The sequence below is a fragment of the Pogona vitticeps genome, chromosome 2 (genome assembly GCF_051106095.1).
Source record: "Pogona vitticeps strain Pit_001003342236 chromosome 2, PviZW2.1, whole genome shotgun sequence".
In the NCBI taxonomy this organism is placed as follows: Eukaryota; Metazoa; Chordata; class Lepidosauria; order Squamata; family Agamidae; genus Pogona; species Pogona vitticeps.
The window spans coordinates 166,046,040-166,073,902 of NC_135784.1; the positions used below are offsets into that span (position 1 = coordinate 166,046,040).

Below are 27,863 nucleotides of genomic sequence, written 5' to 3' on the forward strand. Positions count from 1 at the left end.
CCTCCCCTCCACCACCACCTGGAGGTTTCTTGGAGGGATATTGTAGGAAGTGTGGTTTTGCTCTCCATTGAGCTATAGGGGAACCCTCAAAGAACCACAATTTCCAGAATACCCTAAGCCTGCCAGGAAGAACTGGGCAGAACATAGGCCCCGGACAGACTACTATTCTACTCCGCTGGGTAGCAGTGGAATGGAGGAAGAGGCCCGGAGGAAGTAAGGTAGGTGCTGGGGCCCATAAAGGATGGTATGGGGCGGGAAACCCATTAAGGGGGGGCTTTCTGTGTAGCTCAGCTGCACAGAACCCTTCCCCCTTCATTTAGAACAGAATGAACCACAAGCCAGTTCATTTTTTTTTTAAAAATAATCTGCATAGTTTGTGGTTGACGGACATTGACGAATCATGAACCATCACAAATTACCATTGTGCTGGTTTGTGCCCATCTGTGCAACACACACCTCACAACATTCAAGAGGCCCTGAGGGACATGCTGCTGCATTAGAGTCTAGCTACAGAAAGGCAAGGTCTAGTTTTGGGTGGGTGGGAGTTGGCCTGAAGTGGTGGTTCTCCTCCACTACAGGTGTGCTTCCTTATTTCCTAATGCCTGTGCACTGCTGGATGTTGGCGTGCACTCTTTTTGTTTGGCACAATAACAGGAGAGGCATCAGAGGGCACATGGAAATTATTTAGAAATGTTTCACCCATTTCACCCAAGGAAAAAATAATGAATAGATATTATTCGTAATGACTGTGATGGGGTTACGAATATCTGGAAATTCTGAATTTTTAGAATTCTGAATTCAGAATCTGAGTTTTGGCACTAGTCCACTTCCCTGCCATTTAACTGGTTCTGTCTTATACTTTTACTGTCTGTTACTGCTGCAACAAAAGTCTTTGTAACAATAAACTTTTTAATAGGCTTATGTTAATAGCTAAAATCTCATTGTGTTTTTTAATGCCTGCATCATCTTAAGAAATTAGTGTAGGCGTTTGTTGTTGTGCGTTGAGTCATGCGACACTGTGTGGGATAGTGTGTGCATGTTGTTGCAGGAGGAGGGGGAGATACTTTGGTAACTGTGCTACCATGTTAAAAAAAACAAAATGACCTGTAATAAATGCTCTTAAAATGTGCATTTTTTGATAGTTAATCTTTAATATGTTCAAGGGCAGACTTCAAACTTTATTGTATTTCTTTAATGACCATGTGCAATCAAGTCAATTCAGACTTAAGGAGACCCCCTTTTTTCAGGGTTTTCTAGGCAGAGATACTAAGAAGTGTTTTACCCACTTGCATGCTGGGCTTGTGTTCCTTTAAGTGTGTTTTTAAAGTTTTAAAATGCTTTTTAATTATTCTTGTATAATTAATTAACTGTTTTTTCATTATTATAGTACATTTAATTGCTTATTAATTTTGTAATGTTTTGTTTTAGTATGATTTGTTTAAGTTATTGTGAGCTACGTTGGTTCCCTCCCTAGGAGAAAGCCACCCTAGATATGAAATAAATAAAATAAATAAATAATAAAAACAACTTAATAATTTTTTAAAAAATCCCCTCTCCAGTGTAAGCTTAATCAAATCAGATTTTGTGTCTCATTAACGGTTAATTAACCCACTAACTGTATTCTCAAAGGTTTTCACAGCTGGGATCCGATGGTTGTTGTAGGTTTTTTGGGCTGTTGGCCGTGTTCTGGAGGTTTTTCTTCCTAATGTTTCTCCAGATCATTTCCCCCCCTTATCACAACAATACACAACAAAAAACACTCTGATCACAATAATCACCCAGTCTTCTGAAATGAACAAAACCATTATCCCACAGCTACAAATACTCAACTCCCTGTCATGAGTGCTTCCGAAGATCTGGACCCAGAAGGGTTAACTGTGGCTGAGGAGAATGTGGAGAGATCGGAAACAGCTGAGCAGCCTCCAGGTTCTCCCTCCACAGCAGACAGGCTTCAGGGCAGGCTTCGGAAAAGACTCAGGGCAAGAAGAGCAGAGGATTGCTCTAAGGCTTTCCACAGGGACCTGCGTTCACCTAGCCCTGAGTACTAGCAGAATAGAGAGCTTTCCAACAGCTCAAGGAGCTGCTTTAGGATAAAACAAGCTTCAGCGAAGCCAGAAACTTCGTGGAAGCAAGGAGTCAACATCTTGGCTGGCATCCATGTCTCTTGTTCCTGAACTCTGGACCTTGACCCTGGACCTGCGCTGGTATTGAACTTTGAACCTTGGCCCTGGACTACGGACTCTGGACTCTGACTGTGTATCTGACCCTGGACTTTGACTTTGGACTGCACTCTGTAAGTTTGTTTCAGAACTCTGATTTGCATTCTTGGTATCTCTGACCTTGGACTGGTTTATCGGACTTCGGCTATTGTAACCCCCGGGAATGTGACACTCCCAAACAAACTGCACCAGAGCACAGAGTTCTAGCTCCTGTCCAGTGAAGATGCCCACCACAGAGAATGGCGAAACATCCGGAAGAAAAACCTCCAGAACATGGCCAAGCAGCCTGAAAAAACTACAACAAGCAACCCACTAACTCTTTCCCACTCATTTTCCCATCTCTGGTTCTAGTCAGTAGAGCAAATGGTGAGGGATTCTGGGCACTAAAATCTAAAATAGTCAGAGGACCAAAAGTTGAGAACAATTGTTTTAAACAAATGACTCCAAGAACTGTTCCTCAGAAGTTACTGAGTGGCTATCCTGTGTCCTCTCACTTTAATAGCTTTCCAGTGGTAAGAACAAAGACAGGAAGAGCAGTGGAGAAATATGGTGTGAGTGTTGTTAAACAAAAGACAGTAATGTCTCAGTTTCCCTGTATAGTAATATTCCATGAACGTAGCAGAGTGATTTGTACAACAAATGCTATATCTGAAAGCATCATGTATTTTATCACAAAGAAATGCATCACACGTTTCACTCTGTTTTTGTGTCTCTCACACACACACACTTGCATGCACACACATTGTTATCTGACTGTGGAAAAAGAACCAAATTAGTGATTATGTCAATGAAGGAGTGATTGGTCTCTTGTCCACTTTTTTCCACAAACGAGAGGAGAACAATTGGGTGATCCCATGGGAATGGACTAGACAAACCCTGTTTTCATCCTATTAAAGAGTGATTCCTAGCATCTTCCGGGGGGGGGGGACCTACAGTTCTATAGATCTGTCAAAAACACTTGAATAAATGAATGTCTGAGAGGCATATTCTCAAGTGCCTGAGAGTCATTAACTGCATTGCAAAATCCTCACGAGAATTTTCCAGCACAAAATCTCCTTGCTCACCCTTAGCATAATGATGATGATGTAAAAAAACTAATTATATTTTATTTGCCCATCAAAAGAAAATATGACCCGCCCTGGGCAACTGAGGGAGAGCAGCATTTTCCACGGCTTTTTGCAGGGGAAAGTTGTACGGTGTGCAAAGCTTTGCATAAACCATTTGACAGTTTTATCTCTTCAGGGTACATTTTTAAGGAAAAAAAAGATTCCCTGGTGTAAAACAGCCTGGAATAAAAAGTTGTCTAGAGGCTACAAACCTCACACACCTAAGTGTCAAGAACATATACAATGCTTATGGTATGAAGAAATGAATATGCCAAAATTGGTTTTGCTCAGGTTCCCATTATTCCAATCTTAAATCCAATCCCTTCTGCACTTTGGAGATTTGGTGGTGAGAAAGGAGCATAGAAGGCTGGTAAGAATGGTTCCAGTTGATTGGGAGAGAAACTAGGAGGGTGGAGAGATGGTGAGGTTTTTGGAGGAGTCTGGTGGTAGAGATATTGGGGGAGAGCAGTGGTTCCCAACCTTGGGTCCCCAGATGTTCTTGGACTACAACTCCCAAAAGTCCTGGCCAGCACAGGTAGTGGTGAAGGCTTCTGGGAATTTTAGTCAAGAACATTGGGGGACCCAAGCTTGGGAACCACTGGGGTAAAGAGTGCTTTTTGATGAAAAAGCTGAGAGCTTGAGGGAGAAGAGACAAAGAGAGGAAAGAATTGCACTGAATCAAATCAAATCCTTTGGATACTGTTCTTTTAATAAAATCTTGCGAAATTAATTGAGGCTAAGTGTTGTGGAGCTCAATATCTATCTATCTATCTATCTATCTATCTATCTATCTATCTATCTATCTATCTATCTATCTATCTATCTATCTATCTATCTATCTATCTATCTATCTATCTATCTATTTCCCACCATTCTAGACAATGTCTACTCAGGGTGGCTTACAGTAAAATATATCATAAAACAGTTAAAACAATTTGAGTGAATGGTATTAGTATTGTTCAAGATGGGCAATGTGAGAAAAAAAAGCTAAGGTAAGAAATAAAAGTTAAGTAGGGTTGGCTGTGTGGAAAGTATTGTAAGGGCCTCAGTGAACAGGCAAATTCAGACCCATAGGTGCAACTAAAGGTTGGTGGTGGCCAAGGAGGAAGAGAAGAAATAAAAGATTGTTAAAGAAAACATGTTTATTTCTATGGTTGTTGAAGGAGATGATTAGTTCAACAGCCAAGGGACAGGACAAAAGGAGTTTTAACAGCAGCATATGGGAGAGGGGTAGGACACTACATCCCCCCACCAAAAAAATACCTTCAATTCTGTGTGCATTAAACTAATCACTACACCATAGTGGCTCCCTCAGATAAGAAGCTACTATATAAATGATGCTAGGTCTGCAGCATTTTTATTATTGCTATGTGCTATGGAGTTGATTTCAGCTTATGACTAGAAAAAAATGTAACAAATGGAGTGAAGTTGAATGTATGGAAAAGTCCATATTAATTAGATAATATGCATACAGTATTATTTAAATAAGGGTAGTTTATTTATTTATTTATTTATTTAAAATGCTGCCCGATTAGTGCTAAAGCACTATTCTGGCTGGTTTAACAGAAGGTACTTTGCATAATACACAAGCGTGGATTTGGTGAACTGGAATATGAATACTCTGGGCGTGTGCTCCCAGGGCTTACAGACTCTGTTGTTGTTTTTTTTAAAGAAAAGAAACACAACAACAAAGTCATTGAAGGATACCAGAACTTTCTGAACATTATGTACCAGTAATATCTGGACATTAATCTGTCTCTGATATATTTTCAATTAGCCAGGGGCGAGGAGATCTAATATATTTTTATTTTCAGCTGAAAAGAAGCAAAAGTAAATGGACACAGCCCTGTCCACCAGAACAAGCGGAGGAGAGGCGTAAGGTGCCTATACAGAATATACATTTTATAAATTCAGACGAAAATGAGGGAGGCAAAGGGGTGTGGAGAAGGAGGGGTCAAAGGAGGGGTCGCTGGTGCCTAGGCTCTTGGCCATAACTCTTCTCTCCCATCTTAGCGCTAGGTTCCAAAGCTCTCTTATCAGTAAACAAGGACACATTCCTAATTAAAACCAGTTTTTGTTGTTGTTGTTTAGTCATTTAGTCATGTCTGACTCTTCGCGACCCCATGGACCAGAGCGCTCCAGGCCCTCCTGTCTTCCACTGCCTCCCGGAGTTGGTCTCCGGGTTGATTTCCTTTAGAATGGATAGGTTTGTTCTCCTTGCAGTTTAGGGGACTATCAAGAACCTCCTCCAGCACCACAATTCAAAGGCATCAACTCTTTGGTGGTCTGCTTTCTTTATGCTCCAGCTCTCGCTTCCATACATCAATACAGGGAAAACCATAGCTTTGACTATGCGGATTTTTGTCAGTAACGTGATGTCTCTGCTTTTTAAGATGCTGTATAGATTTGTCATTGCTTTCCTCTCAAATGTGTTCTTTTGACTCCTTCATCATCATTTTTTGCATGTGCAAGCTGTCTGCAGCAGTGTTTTTGTGAAAACATGGAGCATAGTTCCCTGCCCCCATGAAACAGGGACTTCTGGTCAATTGTGGTTTTGATTATTTCTTTTATACATGGAGGAGAAATCTTGTGGTTCACAGTGGGTCTAGTAGGTGGAAAACTGGCCCCCTGATGCCCAGTTTGCTCAAATCTGACTGTAAGATCTTTCCTAAAAGGAAAAAGAATCAGATGACAAAGTGGGGTTGCACTGTTTGGCTTATGGGCAATTCCAAACTCTGCAATGTTGCTGGAGCTGCAAAGAGATGTAGCAAAATGGGTCTGATCTAACCAGGATCCTTGCTGAATGCTAGGTGTGGAAGGCCCCTTTTGTAGGTGGCAATGCCAAGCAGGGCTTTTTCACCGGGGGTGCTTGACTGTGACCGCTTTCTTGAGCACACTGATGTTCAACAGGGGGTTTAGGAGGATGGATCATCCATTACTGCCCTTCATAAATTATGCTGCCTTATTGCTTCTTCTGTTGTCAATTGAGGCCTTTGCTTAATTTCTTTATGATTGTTTAATTATCTTCATATGTTGTTTATTATTTCTGCCAAATCATTTTGTGTATTGCTGCAAATTCAAAGAGAATACTATGGCAAATAAATAAATAAATTCCTTGCAGATATAGCCTTTTGTGGCATTAAACCAACTGGAATGAACTACTGGACTGGGGTTCGTGCCCATCTCTAATCTGTAAGCACCATGAAAACAATAGAGTAATAACTAGAATCGAACATGGATTTGTCAAGAATAAACCCTGCTAGACTAATCTTATCTCCTTTTTTTTATTGAGTAAACTTCATGGTAATAAATGTTGACTTCAGCAAAGTGAACTTTGACAGAGTGCCTCAGGATATTCTGATTAGCAAGCTAATTATGTATTGGCTAAGCTCAAAGCTAACAGGGAGATCCACAATCGTTTACAGCAGCGGTCCCCAACTGTTTTGGGACCGTGGACTGGCTGAGCCTCTTAGGAAGGCAGGACACCCCCCACACTCGCACATGCTCTCAGGTGCATGTGTGAAGTGTTGGAGCAGCAGGCGCACATGCACCAGCGCCAACATGAGTGCTCCCCCACCCCTTAGCACATGCACAGGAGCACCTGCACCCCCACCTACATGCCTGCCCACCCCTTCATGTAGGCACTTGGGTGCATGTGTGAAGGGGTGGGAGAGCGCTCACGCTGGCGCTGGCACGTGTGTGTGCATGCAAAACAGCTGTGGGGAGCAGAGTGCATGTGGGGGGGAGGTCTGTCTTCGCGGCCCAGTCTGGCTCAGGCCATGGACCAGCACCGGGCCGCGGAGTGGGGGTTGACGACCTCTGGTTTACAGAATCAAAGAGTGTTTATCAATGGTTCCTTCTCAAACTGGGAGGAGGAAACAAGTGCAATAAGACAAGGCTTAGTCTTGGGCCCGGTGCTCCTCAATATTTTAATTAATGATCTGGATGAGGGGGTGGAATGCTTATCAAATTTATGGATATCCTGGAAAACAGTTAAAAAATTTGAAGAGCTCTTGATAACCTTGGGGACTGAGCTGAGAACTCGATCAGGATGAAATTTAACAGGGGTAAGTTCTACGCTTAGGTGAAAGTAACCAAATGCAGAGTTACAAGATGCAAGATACTTTGGTCAGTAATACTACATGCAAAAAAGATCTCGGAATTCTTATAGATCATAAGCTGAATATGAGCCAACAGTGTGTTGTGTCGAGGCTTTCCACACCAACCGCAGCTGACCACCTTCCTTCCCCCACTTTCCCCTCTCTTCCCTTCTCCTCTTCTCTCCCCTCTTCCCCCCCCCCATCTGTTCTGAGATTAGCCGGTGCCATCTGGTTTTCTTTCCTTTTTTAGGGCTTTTGTTTTCAGTTTTAATATTTCTATTTTCATTTGTGTTTTCTATTTTATGGGATTGTAACCCGCCCAGAGTAGTGTTACGACACTAATGGGAGTGGGATACAAATTGAATAAATAAATGAATAAAAATAGAAATAAATTGTGGCTGCAAATGCTATTTTAGGCAGCACTAACAGAAATATGGTCTACAAATCGCGTGAAGTACTACTATCTCCCCTCTATTAAACACTAGTTAGGCCTCATCTTGAGAACTGTGGACACCACACTTAAGGAAAAATGTTCACAAACTATAACACTTTCAGAAGGGGGCAACAGAATGATGGCACAAGGGGCAGAGCTCTGTCTAGTGGGGCTGAAAAATAGAGGGCATTTTGCCTGACTGGTTTGAGACCTCACTACCTGTCTGAACGTGTTCTGCCACGTTCGACTGCCCATCTGACCAGGTCTTCACAGACCACGTGACTATGGATATTAATACCCTGAGAGGCCTCTAAAACAACAACCAGAAGCTGGGCCTTCTCTGCTGTGGCACCTTCCTTGTGGAATTCATGGCCCCAAGAATTTTGCCAGGCACCCTCCCTCCATGCCTTTCAAGCACAACTAAAAATAGAGCTTTTAAAGGAAGCCTTTGGGGAGGTTCTCCTTAACCGACTGGATGTGTGGAGCAGGAATAAGGGTTTTCCTTTGTCGTTTAACAGTTTATTGCTGCCTGCCTTTTTCGATTTTTTTATTTTAGGATCTGTTCTGCTGATTTTGGCTTTACTTTGTTGTACAACACCCAGAGTAGAAATTTGCTAGATGGGTGGTATAAAAATTGAATTAATTAATTAGTACTTCCACCACTTGCTTCTGTTTGACACATTGCCTATCTTGACATTTCTCAGACATGATTACAGATAGCTTGCAAGTTTTTTTCCTCTGTCTCTAGATAGTATCTTCTGTGCCTGAGACACTTGCTTATTAGACACAGCTGTATGAGTTTAATTGATAGCAACCGCTAAATATGTTTTGATGATCTCTTTTATTTCCCTCTCTCGTGATGGTTATTACATTCCCTGCCACAATGTGCAAAAAGACAAAACAAAACTTCTATATTAGCCACAATGAACACAATAGTAAAACTATTTCAAACTTTTAAAGAACTTTTAATACATAAAATTGTTCACCCAAGCTTCCTGTTCCTTCCCCAGTGCTTAGCTGGAACCCTTCTTTCTCGGCAGGAAGTTTGGGTAGAGCTAGTCCCAGCTAGTCCTCAAAGCTTTCCCACTGAGGCTGTTCTCCCAGGTGCAGCCCATTTAGGTGTCTGTAAGTGAGGATGAACTCTTAGAATGGGGAATCACGATGTTTGCCGTCCAGAAAATCTGAAAATCCCATTCATTGAATTCAGTCTTCCAGACAGTCAACTTGCAGAGGGTAACCGTGACCGGACATTTATTTTTGCAACTCTGTTGCCAGATATGGAGGATGGAGAGGGTTTAGGTATGGACTGTAATAGTGGCTGCATCACTGCAGCCTGGTATGATATAGTGATAGGGACAGGAGTAAAACTCTTGGTGCCTCATTTCAAAGCACACCTATCTAACCCATACTTCTAGATCCATATGCAAACCAGAATGCTTTGCAAACTGGATGTGGGACTGGCCATGATCTCCTTACTAGTAATAGCAGGCTCTTCACTTCCCTGAGAGTCAGGGTGAGATTCCAGACCTGCCGTTCCCTGTGGCAGCACAGAGGTAGATGATGTCCCAGAGGCCACATGTGTAGCCATGGCAGGTGGAGATTTCAGCCGCCGAGCAAGCTAGATGAATAGGACCGTTGGATGGACACAGCCAACTGGGAGGTGGTTGAAGCCCAAAAGGTGTTGGCGTTACCAGATTTTTCCATAGCCAGCTGAGAGACCAATGCCAGGATCCAATGTCGGGATCCGGATATGAGGGGTTGAGAAGAGTTCTTCATGCTGCCCAAAGAAAGCTTCCTGGGTTTGCCGAGATGAGGCAAGATGACATAAGGCGAGAAGGCTGGAAAACAAGCGAAAGGGATGCCACTGACAAATGAACCAGTTGGGGGGGCATGCCACCCTGCCTCAAGGGCCTCCTGGTCGCACAGCTGATGCCAGAGGACTGGTCCTCCTCCTATTTCTCCTCACTGTACTCCCCACTACTCTGTTGAACCCAACCATGCGACTTTGGCAGTGTCTCCAAGGAAGAGTGGCTCTACATATATGGCAGCTGATGCCCGTGGGGACTACCAAGGTGTAGCCGGGAAAGGTGTCCAGGCTACGCTACTTCAGGGACAGCCAAGTGCCTGTATCCAGCATCCCTGCTGCAGCACGCCCTGCCTTACCTGCCTGCATGGGGTTCTAGAACTGGTAGAGGAGGTGGGGGCTCCACACCTCCCACTGAAAGACTATTGTGGGCTAGTTCTGTCCATTTGGACTGTTTGGGCGTTCAGTCAACTCCTCTCTGGCATCCTAAACGTTCCTAAGTTTTGAGCCACCTTGGCTTGTTACAAGTTGTGTTGCTCTGATAAAAGAGCTTGTTCTTGCAAGCACTTGCTCCATCACTTTACACTCAGCCTTCGATGAGAGCTAATGTGGTAATGATTGTATTAAGTCTTCAGGGTGCCTTTTAAGACTCTTTGCTGTTTTTATCTGCAACAGGTGAACACCGCAAACCCCTTTAAGAAATAGGTTTCAATAAGAACCTTTGCTGAAGGCATTCTGAGTCATCCTGGGCTTGGTGATTTGTGCTGTTCTTCTGAACTGGTTACGGTGAGCACTGCAGACTGCCCTAGTACTGGTGCCTGTACCTTTCCTCCCCCCCGCCCCCCCCCCGTCAATAGCTAGATTTTCATTAAGATGAAACAGCTCTTCCAGTTTATTTCAGAGGGGAATTCTGCTCAAAGGTTGGTGCCTCAGGCTGCTCTTGTACAAAACCATCCTTTGAAACATTATGAGATTCCCATGCCTGGTTTTAATGAATAGACTGTAGGTGATCTTTTAGGGATAGAAACAATTGGAGAATGTTTGGGGACGTGCAAGCCCTTCTGCCTCACATCCCCAAAAGTTTGCTAACTAATCTGTTCCTGCTATCTACTCCTCTCTCTCTCTCTCTCTCTCTCTCTCTCTCTCTCTCCCTCTCCTTTTTTTTTGGTCACATCTGCCGGAATTTCCCCCTCGGACTAGGAGTGGTTGCTTAGGTTAGGTGGAAAGGATTGTCTGTTGCTTCCTTTGGAAAAAAAGAAAAGCAAATCTAGAAACTAGGGGAGTGAAATGTGCACATGCATGTGAGATTGGGAAAGGAGCGGGGGTCTCTGGGAAGCTCTATCTTCTTCCACTCCCATGCTAAGGCGGGAATCAGCTAGGCGATCCACAGCGTTGTTAATGATTTCTGCGGTCAGAATCATGGAGTGCCGGCGGTGCTTATCATCCATCTTCATACTTGCTTGTTTCATCTTGCTCTGTACATCGCCCTTTGCTTAGGTTTTAGCCTGGCTGCTGCTGCTTCTCTCCTTTTCCTTTTCCTTTTCCTTCTCTTTCTCTTTCCCCTTCTCCTTCTTTTCCTCCTCCTCCTTTCATGGCTTTCTTTGTTTTGGCATTATATTCCGCAAGGGTGGCATGGCCATCTACACATTACCCCCCCCCCCCAAAAAAATAAATTAAAAATTAAAAAAAAGGAAAGGGGAAAAAAGTGGAGGGGAAAGGGGAAAAAAAAGGAGGACATCTATCACCAGAGCAAAGAAGACCAAGAAGGACCCTCTTTTGTATAAAATGCATAAGTCAATTCATATGTATAGATGCAAAATCAGAAACTAATTACAATGTGCCTTATTTCAGTGGAAAGATGGCAAACAGGAGATCTGCGTGCCTGCTGAGTTTGCTCAGTGTGGAATGGCAACATCAAGGTCCCTGATCTCCTCCTTCTCCCTGATCTTCTTTAAACCAGATCTTTAAATGGGAGACACTTTGACAAAGAGGATCGTCCCTTGGCAGGCCTTCATATTGAGGGCTGTCATCCGGGAAAGAAGACATGGGATCATTCTGAGCACTGTGATGACTCAGTATGGTGCCCTGAAAGAAAACAAGACAATTCTAGAATGTGGCCACTCTAATAAAAAAGTGTTCTGCTTATATACTGCCCCCATAACGCTTAAAGTGCTCTCTGGGCAGTTTACAATTTAATCATGCAGGCTACACATTGTAAGATGGGGACACAATTTACCAACCTCAAAAGGACAGAAGGCTGAGTGAACCTCGAGGCAGCTGCTGGAGCCCAGGATCAAATGCAGGTCACAGGAAGAGTTTTGGCTGCAATATTGCAGATTAATCACTATGCCATAACATGGTACATAAGTAACGTCCCACCTTCCTCTTGCCATGCCAGGAATTGAAATAGCTGCTAGATTGGATAGATGGAGAATATGCCATGTGGCTCAGCAGATGGAGTTTTCATGAGAAGTTTGGGCTTCCATTTGGACTCCAGCTGTCAATCTCCTGTTTTTGATGATTCCTCTTTCGCGGCAGTATTTTTGTTCAGATTTCATCATGAAAACACTCATGCAAAGTTCAATAAATTTTAGAGGTACGCTAGCTGACTCAAACATGATGGGGGGGGCTTCTTGAATGCACTGTATTGGCTTCAGTAACGTGCAAATAAACAGAGATGGTCACTCAAGTCATGGGACTTGCTGTCAAGTTGGACTTAAGTTGCACCAGTGACTTGACTTAGACTTAACTCATTTTTTTTTCAGTGACTCAGACCTGATGTGTGACTCAGAAACCCCCTCACCCTTCCCTTTTTTCCTGAGGAAAAATCTTGTTTTTAATAAGGACTTGGGACTTGAGATTCAGGACATGTTACCAAAGACTCGAACTTGGGACTTGGTACCAAAGAAAACTTGGACTCAGACTTGGGACTCAGACCCAAAGACTTGCCAATAGCCCTGCAATGCCCCTGTTCTACTTCATTTTGGACAGCTTTTTTCCCTGAAAAACATATTCGATAGGAGTGGGACACTATGAAAATATTTAGAAGAGGAATTGCTATAAGAGAATCCTGTAGAATAAAGAAATTGAGAGAAGAAAATATAAAAAAAGAAGAATCATTAAAAGATTTAGAAAGTAAATACTTTATAGATAGAGATAATAAAAAACTATTAGAGATTCAAGCTAAAACGAAGGAGTTAGAAAGCTGTGTCCACCTGGGTACTCAGTCCAGCACCAACGTTGCTAGGGGAGGGGGAGTTGCTATAGTCTATAGGAGTTCTATCTCCTTGACCAGGCTTCCTATCCCTTTGAGAGGAGGTCTCGAGGGCCTGTATTGTGTGTTGGGCTTGCGAGACAGATTAGGGATTCTGTTGGTGTACCACCCACCCTGCTGCGTACCAACAGTCTCCCTGCCTGAGCTGACGGAGGTAGTCTCGGACCTGGTGTTGAGGACTCCCAGGCTGTTGGTGCTGGGGGACCTCAACATTCAGGCTGAGGCTCCCTTGACTGGGGTGGCTCAGGACTTCATGGCTGCCATGACAACCATGGGGCTGTCTCAATGTGTCATCGGTCTGACGCATGAGAAGGGGCCATACTTTGGGCCTGGTTTTCTCAACGGGACTGGAAGATGGTGGTTTGGATGTGGAGAGGCTGGTTGTGACCCCATTGTCATGGTCAGACCACTTCCTGGTCAAGTTTAGTCTATTAACTTCTTCTTCCCTCTACAAGGGTGGGGGATCTATTAAGATGATCCGCCCCGGAGATTAATGGATCTGGATGGTTTCCTGAATGCTCTGGGGGATTATCCGTCTGATATGGTCAGCGCTCCTGGCCAAGCTCAGGTCACCCTATGGAATAGGGAGATGGCCTGGGCGGTTGATACGATTGCTCGCCGAGCCCAGACAGCTCCTTTGTATACTTCTGAACTGTGGGCGATGAAGCGAGAGGGGAGACGGCTGGAGCGCAGGTGGAGGAAGTCCCACTGGGAGTCCGATCGAACATGACTTAGAGCCCATTATCGGGCCTATTTCGTGGCAATACAGCTGGCAAAATGGCAATATTTCTCCAGCCGTATTGCTTCCTCAGAATGTTGTCCAGTAGAGCTGTTTTGGGTGGTCTGGGATCTTCTTCAACCGGGAAATCTGGTGGGGGTCCCAGACTGCTCATTAGCTTGCTGTGATGAGTTTGCCATCCATTTTGAGGGGGAAATCGCTCAGCTTCACAGAGGGTTGGACTCCACTGTTACTGCAGAATCAGTGAATGTGTCCACTGTGCCGTGCTTAGGTCAAATATTAATGGATGAGTTTCAATTGTTGAGACCTGAGGATGTGGACAGGGTGCTTGGATCTGTCCATTCTACCACCACTCTGCTCAATCCTTCCCATCTTGGCTGTTTGGAAGATCTGCCAGGGGGGTTCACACCTGGGTCCAGGAGGCCATGAACACCTCTTTGAGATAGGGAGTGGTCCTTACTGCCCTGAAAGAGGTGGTAATTCGATCACTCCTAAAAAAGCCTAAACTGAACCCAAGGCTGGTGGTTAACTAACCAGTGGCAAACCTCCCTTACTTGGGCAAAGTGTTGGAGCGGGTTGTGGCCAAGGAACTCCAGGAGCAGCTGGATGAAATGGATTTTCTGGATCCATTTCAATCGGTTTTCAGACCAGGTTTTGGTATGGAGACTGCCTTTGTCGCCCTGTACGATGACCTTTGCCGGGAGAGAGACAGGGGGAGTCTACTTCTTGCTTTCCACCAATCCAGGTGACGCGGTTTCTGTGCTGAATTTGTGCCTGGACCTGATAATGGCCTGGATGAGGGTTAATAAATTGAAACCCAATCCAGGCAAGATGGAAGTGCTGTTAGTGGGTGCTTTGCTGGACAGACTGGAGGGCCATTTCCCTGCCCTGAATGGGGCACTCCCCCTAAGGGACAGGGTCCACAGCCTGGGAGTGCTCCTGGACCCCAGTCTAACTCTGGAAGCCCAGGTGGACTTGGTGGCCAGAGGTACCTTCCTTCACCTGTGGAAATTATACCAGCTACAGGCCTACCTGGACGAGTGGAGTCTCATGACAGTTATACACACACACTAGTAACATCTCGCATAGATTACTGCAATGTGCTCTACGTGGGTCTGCCTTTGAAGACGGTCCGGCGACTGCAACTGGTCCAGAATTGAGCTGCACAGCTGCTGAATGGTGGTTCCGCTAGGGAACACATCAAGCCTATTCTGTTTAAATTGCATTGGCTACCAGTTGCTGCCCGGGCCCAATTTAAAGTGCTTGTTTTGACATATAAAGCCCTAAATGGCTTAGGCCCTGGATACCTGAAGGACTGCCTCCTTCCGTATGAACCCACCTGGCAGTTAAGATCTAGCCAGGGGGTCCTTTTGAAAGAGCTGTCCCTCAAGTAGGTAAGAGGGATGGCTTGTAGACTAAGGGCTTTTTTGTCGGCTGCCCCCAGACTATGGAACACCATCCCAATTGAGATTCATCTGGTGCCAATGCTGATGACATTTCAGTGCCAGGTCAATCTTCCTGTTCCAGAAGTCTTTTAATTGAAATAATACCAACAGTGGGTCCTGATGGCAATTTTAGAGTATATATTTTAATTCAATTTTAATTGTTTTATCGGTTTTTTATTGTATTTTAATTGTTGTAAGGCACCAAGAGACCTTTGGGTAGTGTGGGTGGCATTTAAGTTAAATTAATTAATTAATTAAACAAACAAACAAAAAGGTCCAGAGGGATTTGGTATACGTGAAGAGGAATTTTTTGAATATAGTAATAAAAATTCAAAGCTTTTAGCTAGAATAGCTCAAACTAAAAGATCAAAAAATACAATTGGAGTGATTAACGATGAAACAGGAAAGAATTGTAGTCTAATGAAGGAAAAATGAAAGATACTACAAGAATTCTATCAAAATTTAATTAAAGCTAATAGTACATTGAAAGAAGATGTAAAAAATTATATTAAAGAAAATGTTAAGAGTAAACTATTAGAGAATGATAAAAGAGAATTAGAAGAAGAGATAAAGGATGGAATGGGATCAGAATACTGTATTATAAAGCTTTTAAGTCAATTCTGATCCATAAGTTAAAAATACTTTACAATGAGTTTTTGGAAGGAGAGAAAATACCAGACTATTGGAAACATTCATTAATAACTCTTATCCCAAAACCCAATAAAGATTTAACAGGCTCAAGTTCGTATAGACCTATTTCATTATTAAACCAAGATGCAAAGATATTCACTACAATACTGGTGAATAGAATGAACAAGTTTATTACAAGATATATTAAAGAGAATCAGAATGGGTTTTTAAAGGGAAGACAAAGGGAAAATTTTACTAGGAGGGTTTTGAATATTATATATAATATAGGGAAGGATAAATCAAAAGTGGGTATTTTATCATTAGATATTTTTAAGGCGTTTGATTGTGTAGAATGGCCAACATTAAAGATTCTTTTAAAGGGCTGGGGTTCTAGAAAGAAATTTAGGGGGATAATAGATCAATTATATGTGGAGAATACTTCTGCAGTAATAGTTAATGATGGGATGACAGAACAGATAGCTCTAGGCTGAGGCACTAGATAATGTTGCCCTCTTTCTCCAGTTCTGTTTTGTTTGATTATTGAAATGCTGGCAAATGTAATAAGGAATGATGATTTAATTGAAGGTATGGGTGAAAATAATAAAATAAAGATTAATTTATTTGCTGATGATTCCCTATTGACAGTGAAAAATCTGTTTGAAAGTATAGCTAGAATTAAAACTCATTTGGAAAAATTTGGAAAAATAACTGGATTACATTTAAATTGGCAAAAATCTGAAATAATGTTGTTTAATTATAATAGAATAGGAAAGGTTTGCTGATAAATATGACTTTAAGATATGTAAATCAGTTAAATATTTAGATATAGACTTAGTAAAAGACATTCAAAAAATAAAGGAACATACATATAATAAATTAAAAGAAGAAATTAAAAAGAAATTACAGGAATACAATAATTTAAAACTTTCTTGGTTTGGAAGGATTGCACTAATAAAAATGAACATCTTACCAAAAATTAATTTTTTTATTTAGAATGTTACCAATACAGTTAATAGAGAATAATTTTAAATTTTGGCAAGGAATGATTAACAAATATTGTAATGAAGGGAAGAGAGCCAGAATAAATAAAAAGTATTGGTATAAAACAACAAAAAAGATGGTATAGGTTTACCAAATATAAAGAATTATTATTTGGTTAATCAGTTAAGGTTTATTGGAGAAATTATATATAATCCAGAAAGGTTAATTTGATGGAAATGGAATGATCAGAATTACAGGTAGATATTGAAAAATATCTTGGTATGGTCAAGAAATATAAAATATATTCGCGAAGGCTTTCACGAAGGCCGGGATCTAATGGCTGTTGTGGGTTTTTCGGGCTCTTTGGCCATGTTCTGAAGGCTGTTCTTTCTAACATTTCGCCAGTCTGTGTAGCCAACATCTTCCGTCTATGTGGCCAGCATCTTCCGAAAATGCCGGCCACAGAGACTGGTTAAGAAGAACAACCTTCAGAACATGGCCAAAGAGCCTGAAAAACCCACAACAACCAAATATAAAATAAGTGAAATTAATAACCCGTTTTTAAAGACAATGTTAAACATATGGTATAAATATAGAACAAATTTAACTCTCCACTATGATTAGTGACTGGAATAGAGAATTTTCCTGTCAATATGAAAGTGCATGTAGAATTATTTAAAGAAAAAAAGTGATTAGATTGAAAGACTGGTTGTATAAAATGAGATTGAAAGATCAAATGAAACAAATCCTTCAGAATATGAATATTTCATGGTTGAATTATATGCAATTAGAAAGAATTGGTAAAGAAATATAGCAAAGGTACAGAATACATGAAGTATGAACAATGTCTATTATAATATGAAGATATTCAGATGACTGATTCAGTAAAGGGTACAGTGAGTAAAATTTATGGATTCTTGCTTGACTTAGAAGAAGAAGAAAGTGAGAAAGAAGGATTGAAGTAAATGTGGGAACAAAATTTTGGAAAAAGAATAATTGAGAAAGAAAGGAGGAAGATGTGGAAAAGGAGGGTTTTAAGATTTATGTCAGTGAGAATAAGAGAAAAAAATTTAAATTGGGTTTAAGATGGTGTTTAACACCGACAAAATTAAATAAAATTAATGCTAGTTATCTGAATGTCTGTTGGAAATGTGAGAAAGAAATTGGTACATACTTTCCGTATGTGGTGGGAATGTGAAAAAGTATAAAGATTTTGGAAACTAATATTTAAAGAATTAAATGACGTATGTGAAAAAGATATAGAATTTAATCATGAGATAGCTTTGTTATCAATATTTGAGAATGTGAAATATGATAAGATGACTAAAGAATTGATTACCAATTTCTTAACAGCAGCTAGATTAATAATAGCTAGGCAATGGAAATCAAAATCTGAATTTCGAATGGATGAATGGTATAATGAAATATGCAATATAGCTATAAATGATAAGCTAACCTGTAATTTAAAAGTTAAGAAAGGAAAGTTGAAAAACAATAATTTTTATGATCTATGGGGCAGATTTTTGGAATATGTGTTAACAAGAGGAAAAGGGAAAGCTCCAAATCAAGAATCAATGCAGTTCTGGAGAAGAGGACAATAATAGAAGAAGAAGAATATAGATGGAAGAAGAAGAAGATTATTGCAAGAGGTTTACTGCAAGGTTTCTGAATATTTGGTATGCATAGTCACCACCAGGCTGGTTGGATAGCTCAGTGAGCAAGGTTTCTGGCTGTCAAGCTAGAGGTTGGGAGTTTGATTCCCCACTGTGTGTCCCTGGAGAACCAGCCTGCCCCGGAAGTGATCCAAGAAGAGGAAAGCAAACCTTTTCTGAGCACTTTATATCTAGAAACCCTGGAATGGTCTCCTTAAGTCTGAAATGACTTGATGGCATGTAATGATTATTATTTTTAATACTTACCATAATTTTTGACACTGCACACTTTACAAAAATGAGACTGCCAGTGTTTTAAAATCTATCCAAGTTGTTAAGACAATGTTAGAGAGAAGCAACTGCTGAGCAGCCAATAAGGAGGAGTGCCAGCCCTAATTCAACGGAAACATCAAAGGAAAATCCTACATGTCCATTGGGATAACCATTGTCTCTGTCTAATTGTTATAAAAGCTATAGATGACATGAGGGTGCCAATCAATATTTTTACCCATTCATTTTGCTTCGTACAATATTTTTGCACATGACAAATTGCACATTTTGTACGATGAGCACTTGAAAATCACCAGAACTGTTTGTGTTAATTACAAAACCTTGCTGATATTTTTAAAAAGGTGGAAATGTAAGTTCAGATTATGTTGCCCAAAGGAAGTGACCACTTGCTGTCATGCAAAAGCTTGAATTCTATCCTTCTTTACTATTCATAAAGAAAATTCTTCATCTTACAGAGAAGGTTTTTGCAAGACCAGGAAATAGGACTGAAAGATTTTTATGGCCATTATCAGTTCAGTAGCACAGATAATTCAACAACTGAAATCAGTGAAGGCAACACTTGATCTAAAAGATGCAAGAAGACAAATGTAACATTAAAAAGAGTACGCTTTATCAGAAAAGATGGGTAAAAAATACACTGGACTCTCTTGTGGATATTGCAGTGAAAATGAGATAGACTAGAGGAGATTGTGTTTTATACCACTAGCCACAGGCTTTTAGCATTTATAAAGTAATCAAAATGTACTGTCTAGTTACTTTGAGAATGAGGGTAATTACTTTTGGGGCTTGGGACAAGAACAGTAACAAGGTTTTTTTTTAAAAAGTATCCAATTCTGATACAATCTTGGTTCTGTTGATCATTGAAGGTCTGCTATACTGTATACAGTAGTATGGAAAGAAAAGCTCAGAAAGGTTATCCTTGTGGACTGCAGTCCCAGATTCCCCCAGCCAGCGTGGCTAGCTGTGGGATTCTGAGAGCTGTAGTCAAAAAAAAGGAACTTTTCAAAGATATGGTGGATAGTATGGCTTGGAAGGAGAAGAACTGTAAACTTCAAGCCAGCTACTGTATACTCTTTATGAGTAGACGAGCAAGGTTGTTGTTGTCCCCCCCCCCCATGGGCTCCAGCCGTGCACAAAAATGCTTGCAGGTCTTCCTTCCCAGCCCTTCACAGATGCCAGAGGATTTTAATTTCACAAGTTGGCAGTTCTGCCCAGACAAAATGTCCTCCGGCTGCTTGATAAGGGCAAAGCCAGGCTGTGTGGTGTCAGCCCAACCCTTTTGAGAATGACTTGACATGAATACGCTGAGCAAAGAAGAACTGGACGCCTTCCAGAAGTTCAGCCTGACCTAGCCAAAGTGTGACTTAGGACTGTGGGAGGCCAGGCTGGCCTGGCCTGATGCAAGGCAGCTAAGAATATCTACATGCCAGTTTTCCCAGCTGAGAGGGAGTCTGTAAGAAGGGAAGTGCACTGGCTGTGGACTTATGGTAAACAATCCTTGTGAACGCCATTCTTCTGTTCTAGCCCACTTTGCTCATTTCCACTGCACCCATCTCTCTAGCTCTTAGGCTTACCCTGATACAACTACATAACTAAACTATTGGGCTTGTGTATCTTTAATTTTTTTTAAGAAAAATCAACAAACAACTGGGAGGGAAGGGCTCCAAACCTAGATCAGGTCTGCAGTGTGCATGCATGTAGGGAAAATCCTTTCTTCCATACCCTTATTGAAGGAAGTTCTCTGCTCTTTAAAAGAAGTCGGCTCACAAACTTCTTCAAAGTGTAATTCCACTTGTAAACAAGATGCACGATCAGTATACATCTTGTTTTAAAGCAAATTGGGAGAGGAGTTTCCTGCTCTTGCAGCAGCAAGAATATTTGGTATTGGCAATGGAAGTCATGGCAGGAGGTGCAGCCCCTTTGGATCCTGTGAGTGAGTGCGCATGCACATGTTAGTGGAGTTTCCAAGTCTTCAAGCATTGCCTGCACCTGGTCTGTAGAAACAGGCAGTAATTCCCCCAAGGTTTCAGGCAGGAGTTCTCCATGTGGTTTTGAACATGAGACCTTTCACATACAGTGTAGGTGCACTCCCATAGAGCTGTGGTTTCTGCCCTGAAAAATGCGTGTTTAACCAACTCAATCCCATTCACTCTCAGGATTTGAACTTTCATTGACTTGAGGCCTTGAAATATATCATGCATCAAGAATACTGCAGAACAGAATGACCACTCAAATGTACTTTAACATGAAATTAATGAGAGATGGTGATGATACAATATACTGACACAGGCTGGTCATTTTAACCAATTTTTAGCCTTGTGTTCTAAAACTCAACAATTCCATATAAAGACATTTGACTTCTAACAATAAGGACAGCCCTATAGCACATTTACTCCAGGCAGGAACAGGGGAATGAGGTGTTTTTATGTGCTTATTTGGAGGCAAACAGACACACATCATATCATCACATACCAATGTTGGGAGGGCCCCTCTTCTCTGTATTGCTTACTTTATGCCTTGCCTGGGAAATGCACACCTTTACCAGTGGTCAGGCAAGGTTTCAGAAGAAGCGCCTTCAGAAATGAGTGTTTTTCCCCCCTCCACCCATTATCTATTATGTTGTTTTGGTTTTTGCCTACGTGGTTGATTTGGAAAAAGAACAAATAATTTGGACTAACATACCTGTTTAACACACACCATGGGTAATAAGTAGGTGGATAGTGCAGCTTCCCCCCCCCCCACTGTCTTTTTTAGGTATACATGTAAACTGTTAGTCTCAGGTTACCTTCCTTCCACCTTTTTCTGATAGTCCCCCATCTGAGTTACACAAAGGCAGAAAATGGCTGTCAGCATAGGATACGTGCATGGAAACCAGCACTAGGAGTATACTTTGGTGATCTTTTCCCTGTATTATCATAAAATGGCTTTCTTAATATAACCAACTATTTTAAAAAAACTTTTTGCCTCATACGACCCAGATTCCATTATGACTCAGAAGAACTCCAGAATGACCATGGACAACATCATTGCGTGGATTAGCCCTTAGAAACATAGTTGTTTACTATACGTAGCTCATGTATTCATACATTGCTTGGGGGCGGGAAGCTTTATGTTACACAGCACATTGTTCAAGAACCTTTGGTTTTGATCTTGGTTGTATCTTATATTTCTCTTTATAGTTCCTTTGATGAAGGAAAAACACACAGGACAAACCCACTGATTTCATTGATTTAAAGCAATGTCTGAATGGAATACCACCTGGTTCCATGTGGAAACACCTCTGGACATGATAGAGAAAGAATGAGGTACGCATATAATATACATGAATCATGGATTGGGGGGTGTTTAACATATGCAACCACCTTTTAAATTAACATTTTGAAAATCCAGGCAGTATATGATATGAACTGCAGGATAGCTCGGTGGTTTAGGCGTCTGGTTGCAGAGCCAGAGGCTGGGAATTTGATTCTTCACTAGTGCCTCCTTGGTAAGGGCTGGACTTGATCCACAGGGTCCCTTCCAGCTCTGCAGTTCGATGATGATGATGATGATGATGATGATGATGATTGGCTATAAAACAAATAATGAAAAGAAATTAAAAATCAGTTGTTAGCCAATTAAATTATTACTTCAGCCCTGTCAGTTTTAAAACAGGACATAGGGGCTGGCATAAGGGCACTAAATAGCTGAATCATAAAACAAGTTTTGTAGAACTCCGTTTGAAATGTTTGGTTGCATTTCTTTGAATCTTACCTGTGCTTTCTTCTCACAGTGGGACTTCATGAAGGTTCTTTCCCCCTCCGACCTCCTTTACATGGATATTTGTAAGCATTTTGGGTTTTTTCCCCTTTTCTTTGCATTTTATATGGTGCAGTGCATTTGCTCTGTTGATTAAAGCATGTTGGACCATATTTTCTACCCGTGGTTATGCATTTTGCCAATGGCTTTTTAAAAAATGCACGAACTGTTTTGTGCACGTTTTGTGCTTTCAAAATTGCATCTTTTTTTCCCTCATGAATTCTTGAGAGAAGTGAGAGTTTCGAAAAGCCTAAATTTATAGCATTATTGAGGCCTTTGAAAAAAATTTCTCCCCCATCTCTTTCCCACATAGGAATTATAGAATCAGATCATCACCATTGAAAAGGAGCTCTCCTACTGAGACAGTGGTTGTTTCTGTTTATATGCTGCCCCTTACTGCTTAGAGCACTTTCTGGGTGGCTCATGTAAGAAACAGCTTGCGCCCCACAGTAAGCTGGGCACTCATTTTATTGACCTTGGAAGGATGGAAGGCTGAGTCAGACTTGAGCAGGCTACCTGAACCCGTCAGGATGGAACTCAGGTCATGAGCAGAGGCGTGACTGTAAGTTGTTCAACTACGGTGCCGTGGAGTTATGTCAAATTTTTAACACTATTTGAAGTGGCTTGTATAAGCACGTATGCCTGATTAAAATTTAATCTTCCTTTTCTAATGCAATGACATTGTTTCCCCCGTAACTTGGTAAGTGGTAGATTTGTGTTAACCAATCAATATATCGGCGTCTTTTGTCCATTCATTTCTGTATTCCATTCCTCAACATTTTGCTCAGAGCATTTTTTTTGTGTCATTTTAGAAAATGGGTTGGATAAAATCACCTAGAAGATTTGCAGAAATAGAGAGCACCGTCTGTCATAATGACTATGTAAGAATATATGAAGCATCATCAGCCTGACAACTTCCCACTATGGATTATGCTTAATGGGTGAACTCTGCCCAGAATGAGATACTTCATAATGAACTAGCCACGCAATCATTTTAATACAGCTCCAGAACCCAGATCACATCTTACCGCATCCTTGAAGTTCCAGATACGACTTCTGAGTTACGACCTGCAGATGTGATGGCATGGAAATGGTCTCATCAATGGCTTATTACATGATGTATTGACTCTAACATATAAAAAATGAGTGGAAGAATGAGTCATTCAGATGTACGTTGTCACACTGTGAAAAGCCATATAAAATGTCTGCCTCTTATGGACATAGATAGATATACCTTGTTATACTTGTAAGGGATGGTGGGGGTTGGAGGCTATTGAGGAGTCGATTGAGTCTACGCTCTCCAGGCCTAATCAATGTCTCTAGTATTGAATGTATTCAAATGTGCATACCCACCTGGCAAATTTCCAATGGGAAAAGTGTTGCTAATACAGTGGTGCTTCGCATAATGAGCGCACCATTTAACGATGAATCCGCATAGCGATGCGGATTTTGCGATCGCTAATGCGATTGCATACCGATGTTTTATCGCATTGCGATGGGGGAACAGCTGTTCGGCGATTCCAAAATGGCCGCCGGAACACCCAAAATGGCTGCCGGAACACCCAAAATGGCCGCTGGAACATGGGGAAGCCGCAGAACAGTGAGTTTGGGCCCATTTGGAATGCATGAAACGAAGTTTAATGCGTTCCAATGCGCTTTTCCATTCCATTTAGCAATGTTTCCCCATAGCGAAGGTTAATCCGGAACGGATTACCTCGCTATGCGGGGCACCACTGTATTTCCATTTGAAAAGGTGTCATGAGGAAAAGCGAAAAAGAAAAATGCTTGAAAAAAAAATCTGATATTTGCAAATACTGAAACTCCCAGAAGCCTTCACCACTACCTGTGCTGGCCAGGATTTCTGGCAGTTGTAGTCCAAGAGCATCTGGGGACCACGATTGGGAACCACTGTGCTAGTAGGATCTGAGTCATCACTTCATAGACTAATATGTAGATTAAAACTTAGTTATCTGCTGGCTGTTCCACTTCCTGAATGCTAAGAGGCAGTTCCAGGCGCCACATAATATCAAAATGCAATGTAAAATGTGGATATTGAGACCAAGCTGGTGCCTTCCAGATGTTTTGGACTCCAATCTCATCATCTTGCCCATTCCTATGCAGGTTACTTCCACATCATAATTGAACATGGTTAACAGTACCAAACCCAGCACAGCCATACATTTGCTGGGGTTCTAAGCCCACCATGCTATCATGATCGACATTCTCACTTCAACATATATTTGTTGTATGATGTCAATGGGCTACCTACCTACCATGATTCTAGTAAGGCTTTCAGCTGGCTGGATAGTTCAGTGAGTTAGGTATTTGGTTCGGAGTTCAAGTCCCCACTGTGCAGAAGAACCTGTCTGTGTAGCATTGGGCAAGATATTCAATCCCAGGAGTCCCTCTCAAAGAAGGGAATTGTAGAGCACTTCTTAGTACTCTATATCTAGAAAACCCTGAAAAGAATTGAACTGACAGCATGCACGCGCATGCACACACATGCACACGCACGCACGCACACACATGCACACACAAAATAGCAGGGTTTTCAAGGCACAAGAGAAGTTCACAGAGTGGTTTAGAGGCACCACCCCCAAGTGAGTTTCCATAGCCAAGCAGGCATGTGAATGTAAGCATCCAGAGTTCTAATCCAACACTTTATCCGCTACACTGCACAGGCTCTCACAGCTTCACATGTTGTCCTGGAAAAAGGCAAGGGTGAAGGAGAGCAGTTTCTTAGAAAGACAATGCCTCTGGCCTCTCCAAAGAGCACTGTACCAAGTCCAGCCCATCCACTGTCCTTGGTTCTTGGCGCACCACTGAGGGCTGTGCAGGACTCCAAATCGCTCCATCCTTTTTGAATGCTAAATATGTCAAGAGTTCACAAGGTGAGTCTCATCTGGGTTTTTCCAGTAGGCTCTGGAGACAGTCAAATGCAGTGTGAGTCACTCTTGTGCCTTTTGATCTTCCGCAGTGTCTGGTGTCAGACACAGTCATCACAACAGGCATGGGAGGCCTGAGAAAGAGCAAAGTGAGACTGAAACTTATGCTGTGCCAAACATCCGCCTGTTTCCCATGAGGTGGTACGTGTGAATAAAATAGAGCCTTAGGGAGGCAAACTATTCCCCTCCAAGCCCTTGGCTACCTAATCCACTGCATATTTATGTGTACTTGCTCAGATCTGTTGCTGCTCCTGCTTATATCTGGGTCGGGAAAGTTCTTTACTAGGAATGTGATCCTAACCAAACAGGGATTATCTATGTAGGCAATCAAATTTGGCAATGTGATGAAATCATCAAGCAAGCTGAGACGGAGGGTAACCCTTTACAGCCTCACTTTGAAGGGGAGAACATGCTAATGGCCTCATAAAAATTCCTAGGAAGAGGCACTTCCTCTTCAGCCTTGAATACAAATCTGATCACCCAGCATAAAGTGACCGGGCTATCCCTAAGTGCATCTTTTTCTTTTCCATGTCTCCCATGTTTTCCTGTGTTCTTTAGTGATATGTTGTCAAGTGGGAATCGCTTTATAGCAACCCTAGTAGAGCTTTCAAGGTAAATGAGTCATATAGGGGGCGGTTTTACCAGGGCCAGCCATCCCTACTCCAGTGACCTTCCATGGCTGAGCGAGGATTTGAACCCAGGCCTCCTGAGTCCTAGTCCATCACTTTATCCACTACACCACACTGGGTATCCTGTAATACTATAGCTATTATAAGTAGAGGTGGTTGTTGGTTTTTTATATATATATTTGCATGGGGAGAATTTACCCCACTCAACTGGCTGCCAGAAATGACAAAGAAGAAAGAGAAAAGAAATATTGAATGTTCACACCATAGAAACTCCTCCAGGTTTGACAGAGCATCTAGTTTAGACCTGCATCCCGTTGTGATGATGATCTTTCTCTCCTTCCTTCTCCTCCTCTGCGTTCCTGGCATCCTGCTATGCGTGTTGTGATCACTAGATGGAGAGATAACAGTTTAGTAAGAAGGCAGCCATGAGCCTCCGACAGAGGCCAGTTCTTTGTGTCTCCTTCCTCGCTGCCTGGCATGTTCCATTTGTTTTATGGCTTGCCATTTCTCTCCCCCCCAGCCCTGCCCAGCCCAAAAGACAGAAATTGAATTTCCACTCACAAACCCCCATTCCTAAGCCCACAAATCCGAAACCAAGGCCTTTACATAGCCTTCGTTTTCCACACAAAAATGCACATCGTCCTTTCTCCGCAGTCCTTGCTTTATAGGGGCATGGGGCTGGCTCTGTCTTCCCCGTACAGAAGATTTAGAGGTGTTTTGTCCAATGGGGGATACCAATATCTTTTGCTCTTGTACTTCCCAGACATCATGGAAGGAAGCACACCCACCAGAGCACATGGCCCTGTTTTAACCTGAAAGGTGCCTTCTCCTTTTTGCATTCGTTTTGCAGACCCTGGACACACAGGAACGGTTTGAACTTAGGTCAAACAGAGCCTTATAACTAGGCATTTTGAACCCAGGGCAAATCACACTGTCTCCCGCCTCCTCTGCTCTGAGCCATGAGTGCAAGTCCTCTCAAAGGAGAAGAAAGTCATGTTCCCACAAAAGGAAGAGAAAGCTTATTCTGCTTTTAACAGGGATCGTGAATAGGGCTAGGAGGTGTTGCCACTCACTTTCTACTCATGAGTAGATTCACCTGTAGATTTCAGCATCTTTTAAATGTTGCTGCCTTGGGGCAAAGCCTCAGTTGCCCCACCCTCATCGTGGCCCTGTGTTCAGGTAAGAAATGTGAGGGAGGAGGTAGTCCTGGTTCCGCTTTGATAGCAATGAATGGCTTTCTGTGTGGGACATGTCAGCTGTGTGCACAGAAAGCACGGGTGCAATGCATGGAGTCCCTTGCTTGTTCAGTGCTAGATACCAGCAAGGGCTGCTGCAGGTTGATGCACCTGCAAGCTCCTGCAAGTGGCTTTCATAGGGGCTCAAGCAGAGCAACAACTCAAGAGAGCCCTGCTAGAGGAGGATGGCCCCACCTATTCCCAGCAGCCAACAGTGATCACTGGCTCAGCCCATAGCTGTTTGTAAGGATGTTGCACTTGCACTCTATTGGGACCAAAAAGCCAGGGATGAAGGGCAAGTGAATGCATGGGCCATTTATGTGGATGAGGCAGGGGTAGGTCACCGGCATAATGACTCATGAACCTTCTTGCCAAACAAGTCCTACCCATGGCAGTACAAGGCATGAAGAGAAAAAAAATCTCCTTGTGCACATGATGCTAAGACTTCCACAATTTTCAGCCACACATTTTTTGGGAAATCTTCCCATGCATTTTGTAGGTGAGGCCACCTGCGATTCAAGCCCTACTAACAACTACTACTGCAGCTGCTGGACACGAGAAACACACAAGATATACATAGCC

The 27,863-nt window shown here is 42.2% G+C and overlaps 1 long non-coding RNA gene across 2 annotated transcripts; it reads left to right on the forward strand.

Annotated features, from left to right (window-relative positions):
- LOC110074437 (uncharacterized) lies at nucleotides 1–27,644 on the forward strand. 2 transcript variants are annotated; one of them, XR_012083294.2, is made up of 4 exons: nucleotides 1–218; nucleotides 21,854–21,979; nucleotides 22,447–22,498; nucleotides 23,285–27,644. It is a non-coding gene; the product is annotated as an uncharacterized LOC110074437 (long non-coding RNA). The 2 variants fall into 2 exon arrangements; XR_002299790.3 differs by lacking the exon at nucleotides 1–218 and adding an exon at nucleotides 10,349–10,448.
- Nucleotides 27,645–27,863: the final 219 nt, after the last annotated feature.